We start from the raw sequence: 7,026 nt of genomic DNA, 5'->3' as shown, positions 1-7,026 counted from the left end.
AAGTGGAAATGAGTAGAAAGGAGCTGAGGAAGAAAAAAAAATAAACAAAATAAATAAAAACAAGACATGGAAATAGAACAAAAACATTGCTATTTTTGTGGAGCAACTATCTTTGAAACTATCATACTTTGGGTTTTGGCAGGGAATTTTTAGAATGGCTTTTTTCAGAAAAATGATTCTATACTTATATTTTTAATACGGCAGCTAAATAATTTGTAGACGCATGGGAAATGTCTGTCAGGTTTAAAATTTTTTAACAACCGTCATTTACTTACAAAACAGTTGACTGACTAAGATTGACAAGGGCCTGTCTAATCCATACCCAGAGTTCCTTCTCTGGGACCCTCAGTAAACATCTTATCATTTTTAAAGCAAGTGTCACCATACAAGGGCAGGTGAAATGACTCTGTAGGTCAAGGCACCTGCCACCAAGCCTGCTGACCTGAATTTGACTCCATGACCCATAGCAGAAAGAGAGAACCAACTCCCACAGGTTGTCCTTTGGCCTCTGCCTATTGCACGTATGAACACTAGGTAAGATATAACCAGATAATGTAAAAAAGGAATCACCAGATAAGACTGAAGGAAAGATGTGGTTTTAACAAAAACAATGGTAAAGGACTGGAACTGTGGCTCAGCTGATAGAGTGCTTGCTTGTACAAAGCTTTCTTGGATTTAACCACTAACACTACAAACTGTGCGGAATGGCAACAGGGTGCCACCAGGCCAGCCATCCCAGCAGCACTCACGAGGCAGATATAGAAGAATCAGAAGCTCAAGGTTATTGTAGGTGAAGTAGGGTGTCTGAAGACAGCCTTAACTAGCGACTGTACGGAATCAGTCAATCAATCAAACCGTGGACTGAGTGTGGCGGCGCACTTGCGCACAGGACTGGAATCCCAGCACTTAGGAGGCTGAGATAAGTAGATCCTGAGTGTGAAGCCAGCCTAGGCTAAACATTCGGACTCTGAAAGAAACCAAAACCAAAACAAGTGTATGAAGTGCTTGCTGCGGAAGCCAGAGGACCTAAATTCGGGCCTCTAAGCAGCATGTGAAGAGCAGGGCATGGTAGCATGGGCTTGCAGACCCAGTGTTGGGAGGAGCAGAGGGGAGGATTCCAAGGGCTCACTGATCAGAAAGTCTAGTCAATCAGCGAGCTCCAGGTTTAGTAAGAGAGTCTACTGATCAGAACATAAAATAAGATGTTTAAAATGGTGAAGAGTAATATGGATACCTACTGTCAGCCCCTGGTCTCTGCATGTGAATAGGCACGTGGAAAACACTCACAGAAAACAGACCAACCAAATAGGCAAACACCCCGCCCCTCCCCAAACCGGTAAAAACAGGGAACCCGGTAAAGGGAAAGAAATCCTGAGGTCTGGGAAGAAAAGAATCCAGGCTTCTCCTGGTGTGCATGCATTAGGAGGCTGTGCCCTCTCTCTTCCCTCCTGCCAGTTCTTCCTTGTGATAAGACAGAGACCGGTTTAAGAAATGGGGAAGCCGAGTGAGAAAGCACATTATGTTTAAAAGACTAGGTTAGGGAATAGAAAAGCCACAGTAGAATCGCTTCCTGGAAGATTCCACCATCTGCTGATGCTGCGGAGCGTCTGGAGCCAGCTTCAAGCCCCAGCTGAGTCTAGCTCCAAAATAAGAGACTCTGGATTTCCAGGGCTGGAGGTGGGAAGTGGATCAGACTGAGCTGTGCTGAAGCCAGGGAGACACCGCATGCTCCTGTCTGCTTTTCTTTGCTCTCAAGTAGGGCATGATGGCTCCTGCCAGTAATTCCCAGTGCCCCGAAGCCCGAGGCAGGGAGGCTGCCATAAATTTGAGGCCAGTCTGGACTCCAAATTGAGTTCTGTCCAGCCTGGGCTACAGAGTTAGACCCTGCTCCCCCACCCCAAACCAAAGGAATAAAGTTTTATACTTAGCTAGCACCGTAAAAAGATTGCCCGTATGAATGTAGATTATTAAAAACAAAAACTCTATCACGTGGCAGAACTGGTTGACTTAGTACAGTCCTGCCTGTTCCAACAGACCCAAACATAGGGTTTTTTCCCTCTCTGTCCCATAGACTAGATCGCATGACTAACACATGTAGGTTGTAGTGCAATGGTTATCTCCATATGAATTCTCCCATTGGAGCAAGTGGTCTTCTCAACACGGCTGGGTACCTGTTTTTGCTCCTTATACTCTCTGCATTGCCTGTCTGCCTGCAGGAGTCCTGCACTGGGTCACAGGAGACGCCCTGGGGAGATGTGGCTCCGTCACCTGTGGCCCCCTCTTGCTCTCCATCCACATTTATTTGTAAGACCATCAGAGGAAGAAGAGGCAGCTACTGCCTTAAAAGCTGTCCTCTGCTTTCCCAAATTATTCAAACTAATTATTCACATAAGCAACGCTTCATCCGGCAGAAGTGTGTTAGAACAAGTTGAGTGAGCTGAAATCGCTAAGTTGAAATATTGGCCTCATGAAATTCGGTAGTTTAATTTGTTCTGCGCCTACTATCAAAGCGCAGCATCTCATTTCCTGAACTGGCTTAAAGGAGGAAGGGGGCAGAGGAAGAATCCCTGTATTAAAAACTGGGAGATCTGAAGTGGCATTGTCTTAATTGGATAGCCGTTTAAATGATTTTTCGTTTTCTTCTTTCTAGTTACTAAGATAGTTGCCTTTCATGACGGGGTCCTTGAAAAAGAACAGCACACAGAGAAAAATGAAGTGACTATCATTTTATCAGGACCTTTCTGTTTAGGCGTGAGGCTTTGATGTTGCAGTCAGCATATATTGTGTGCAGACTATTCACCGTGGGGTCAGCGAGAGGGTTCAGTGTTAAGAAAGTGCTTGCTGCTCGGCCTGAAGACTTGAGTTCAATCCACAGGATCTGCGTGGTGGAAGGCGAGAGGAGCTGACTCCCGCAAGTGGTCTCAGACCTCCGCAGGTGTATTGTGACATATGTACACTACCCTACACACACACAGAGAGAGAGAGAGAGAGAGAGAGAGAGAGAGAGAGAGAGAGAGAGAGGAGCAGAGCGAGAGAGACAGAGAGAGACAAAGAGAGAGAGACACAGGCAGAGAGAGAGAGAGAGAGAGAGAGAGAGAGAGAGAGAGAAGAAAGAGGGAGAAAGAGAGAAGGAATTATAAAATAAATACTGATTTGACATAAGTAAGAGATATATAGTAATCTCTTCTGTGGAAACTTCTCAAGATGGCCTTGAGGTGTTGAGTTCCAAATCTAAATGTAATTCTTGGAATATTAGAAAAATTATAACCAGAAAGAATAAACGCACACACACACACACACACACACACACACACACACATCCCAGCTATTATGTTTTCTCATTTCTTTTGCTTAGTTATTTTATTATTTTTAAGTGTATGTGTGGTGGGGGTGGAGGATGGGTATGTAGTGCTTGTAGAGGCCAGAAGGGGGCACCAGACACTCTGGAGCTGTAGTTGTATGTGGTTGTGAGCAGCCCAATATGGGTGTTGTGAACTGGACTGGAGTCCTCTGTAAAAGTAATACATGTGCTTAGTGGCTAAGCCATCCCTCTAGCCCCTCTTCTTCTCATTTGGTCTCCTGATGATTAAAAGGCCACATCTGTGCTCTCCTCGCTTGTTTGGAATGTGTCATTTAGCTGACTGATGCTCATAGCTTTAAGATACTGTTCAACCTGCTACATCTTGCTGAGCAACGATATTTTAACACTTAGCCCACTTTGTGTGGCAATCACGGACTAGTCAAGGCTGAGCAATATAAAGCATAGAGGGCTATTTGACTTTGGTTCTGGTGGCTGGAGGATCTAAAAACCATCTTGCCAATATCATGATAAGGGTTCTCTTAGTGCACAGTGTGGTAGAGAAATGGACGGAGAAAGGAGGATGGGGAATTTGTGCAAGAGAATGAGTTGTAACAGCTGAACTCAATTTGTAATAACCCCGACGCATGGGAATGGACCCAATCTTACAAGACCTGCATTAGTCCCTCTGAAGATGGTGCCTTCAAGACAACACCATCTCCCAGTTGAATCTGCTTTCAAGGTTCTTCAAACCCAAGGCACCACCATGGAGACCAAGCTTCCGCCATGGCGATCATAGGAGGGCAAACCAAAGTCAAACAGACACCTGTCTACCACATGTGAGCTAGTGATCGTTGTGCATACGTTTTTGAGTTGCTTATCGAGTTTGATATCCTGTGGGTATTAATCCACATGCAGTGGACGCCACCTTTTGTTCCGATTCCAATGAGATTGGATGTATTCTGAGGATGCAGTGGGCGCCACAGAATAGAAAACAGACGCACTCCATCTGCCGTAGATGCAAGCACAGCAAACTACCCTAACTAATTAACTCCCATTCTAATTAACCACCTGCGTGTAAAACATGGCTCTCTGAAAAGACGAAGGGGCCAACGTGTTGTGTAACTGGAGGTTCCTCTCCCACCCAACAGTTCCTGAATATCCACTCAGGCTTAATATTTACTGCAAACTCTTTGGTTGATGGCTCAGGCTTATTAGTAACTAGTTCTTGTAACTTAACCCATTTCTATTAATCTATGTGTTGCCACATTGCCATAGCATTACCTCACATCTTGCTTCTCCACCGGCTGCTGGCATCTCCCAGACTCTGCCTTTTTTCTTCCTTGTATCTTTGCTTGAATTTCCCTCCTGGCTCTATTCTGGCTGACTCTTGACCAAATCAGCTTCTTTATTAACCAATGGTAATAAAACATATTCACAGCATAAGAAGGGCATCCCTCATCAGTGCTGTCCTGTATCCATGGGTGTGATTGACACAATCTATTGTAGATGGTCATTACTGGTATTGGTGGCATGTCAGAGTACCAACTTATCAGATCAAAAATGACAGGTGTTAGAGATATTATAGGCAGACCCGGAGTATACAGACTCATCTGCATCCGTGGTAAATGTGATTAGTAAGACAATATAATCAAAGAAAGACAATTCGGAAAACACCTTGGAAAGAGGAAACTTCTTATTAAATTTCAATTACACCATCTCTGCCCAGTTACTTCTTGCTGCTGACATGGTCAGTGCCGCTTGGTTGAGAACTTCACCCAACTGCTGTTATTCGGTGTTGTGTCCTTGCTGTGCTCCCTGGAACCGTAACTATTTGAAACTGATTTGTAATCAATGGTCTCCTCTCTCCCTGGCCATCTGCATTCCTTCTCTCTCTGCTCCTTCCCGCTTTCCTCACTTCGTTCACAGTTTCTGCACAGGCTTGCGGAGGAAGTTTATCAGCGTCTCCATTAAGGGGAGGTGACCTGATCCCTTCTTACTTTCACAACGGGTCTGGAGCTGCCATCTCTGCTTTCTGCCACAACAGACGTTGCTATAACTGCTAGAGCAGGGCACAGTGGTGATCTAATGTGGCCTGGGGATGCAACAGACAGTCCTGCTCTTTCAAGGGTCCCCTTCAGAAGGGACAGGAGTCCAAGCACTGTCCCTTGGTTGGCATGAAGCTATTGCCCATGAAGAGCCAGGCCAGGTAGACTCCTTGGTGCTCAAAGAGGAAATCAAATCTTACACTGACCTGCCATGTTACATTTGGCTATCCCTTTGTCTTTGGTAAAAACAGGCAAATAGCTAATTGGTTTTAGATCTTTATGTTGGGACGAGTTTTAAAGCAAGCAGAAATCTGTGAAGGCTCAGGCCAGGCAGTAAATGTCACTCCAAAAGAGTTTGTCTTTCCCTCGTTTCAACTTCCTCTTACTTTGCTCCCCTCCTTGCCCCCTCTCCTCCCTGCCCCTCTCCTCCCTTTCTGTTTTTGTTTTTGATCCAGCCTCCTGTAGCCCAGGCTGTTTTGAACACGCTATGTAGCTGAATATGACGTCCATCTCCTACCCTCTCAAGTGCCGGAATCTCAAGTGTGGGGAGCCATGCCCAGCAACCCAGAGTATCATTCTAGAGTGAGGAGAGAAGCCCAACTACCCAAACTCAGGAGTGTTTGCCTTTTGTTTTCCATGTTGGGATGATCTGGTTTTTAATTTTGTTCAGGAAGGCTGCAATTGCGTACACACCAAGTCACAGTTTTTATCTTACTGCATTTCTAATCTAGTGGCAAGTCCAAACATATATAATCGACTTCGTAAAAAAGTTAAACTATTAATAACTCATCAGTTGAGTTAGATATATACAAGGAAGACAAGCAGCAAATCTGTTTATCTTGGGGCCTGATTTAGACGGAAGGTCTTGTAATACAAAGCTATAATTAGCTGAACTACAATAGATTAGGACAAATACATACTCACAGAAACAAGATGACAGTTGGATTGCTATCAGTCTTCTTGTCATAAGGAAGAGATACTTTAGCTTGTTACTGGCAGATTGCTCAGGGCAGTTTTTAGATTTTAGGATCACGGCCGATGTAAAATAAGCAAACCTAACAATTCTGAGTACTTTGAGAATAATAAAACCCTTCTCCCAGTTTTCAGTCCCACTTTAGACAACAAGAACAAGAGTTTTTTTTTTTCAGACTGTAGTTGTTTTTAACCTGCTTCAAATGTATTTTTTTTTAAAGATCTCATCAAGCTGTGAATGTTTCCTTGAAAAGCTGCAAGTCTAAAATGGTGCATGCGGGCAAAATATGGAAAGAAAACCCAGGCAAAATACAGAGAAAGTGGACTATGGCAAGGGGACAGCTTCACTTTAAGTTGCTCACGTGTTGTGGGCCTTGCTGTCGGCTCTTAAGAGACATTCAGTTCTCATCAGGGACAAGTCTTGCTGGAGGGTGACTGACAGGATTTGCCACTCCAAGTGACATATTAGGAGATCAATTAGATCACCCCATAAAAATGTAAAATTGTATTTCCCATTAGAATTTTTGTATGTGTCATTAAGATTAAAACATATATTATCAATCCTTAGAGGGATGCTAAATATTTGCTTATATCTCTATGTGATATTAAAAATAACCTTAACATTAACAACTATCTTTTAATGTTATTTTTATTTTAAACTTTGTACAAATTTATGTATACATGGGTGTGCATATACTTATGAGTGTG

The sequence above is a fragment of the Myodes glareolus genome, chromosome 14 (genome assembly GCF_982192425.1).
Source record: "Myodes glareolus chromosome 14, mMyoGla1.1, whole genome shotgun sequence".
NCBI lineage: Eukaryota > Metazoa > Chordata > Mammalia > Rodentia > Cricetidae > Myodes > Myodes glareolus.
This window is presented reverse-complemented; position numbering follows the sequence as displayed.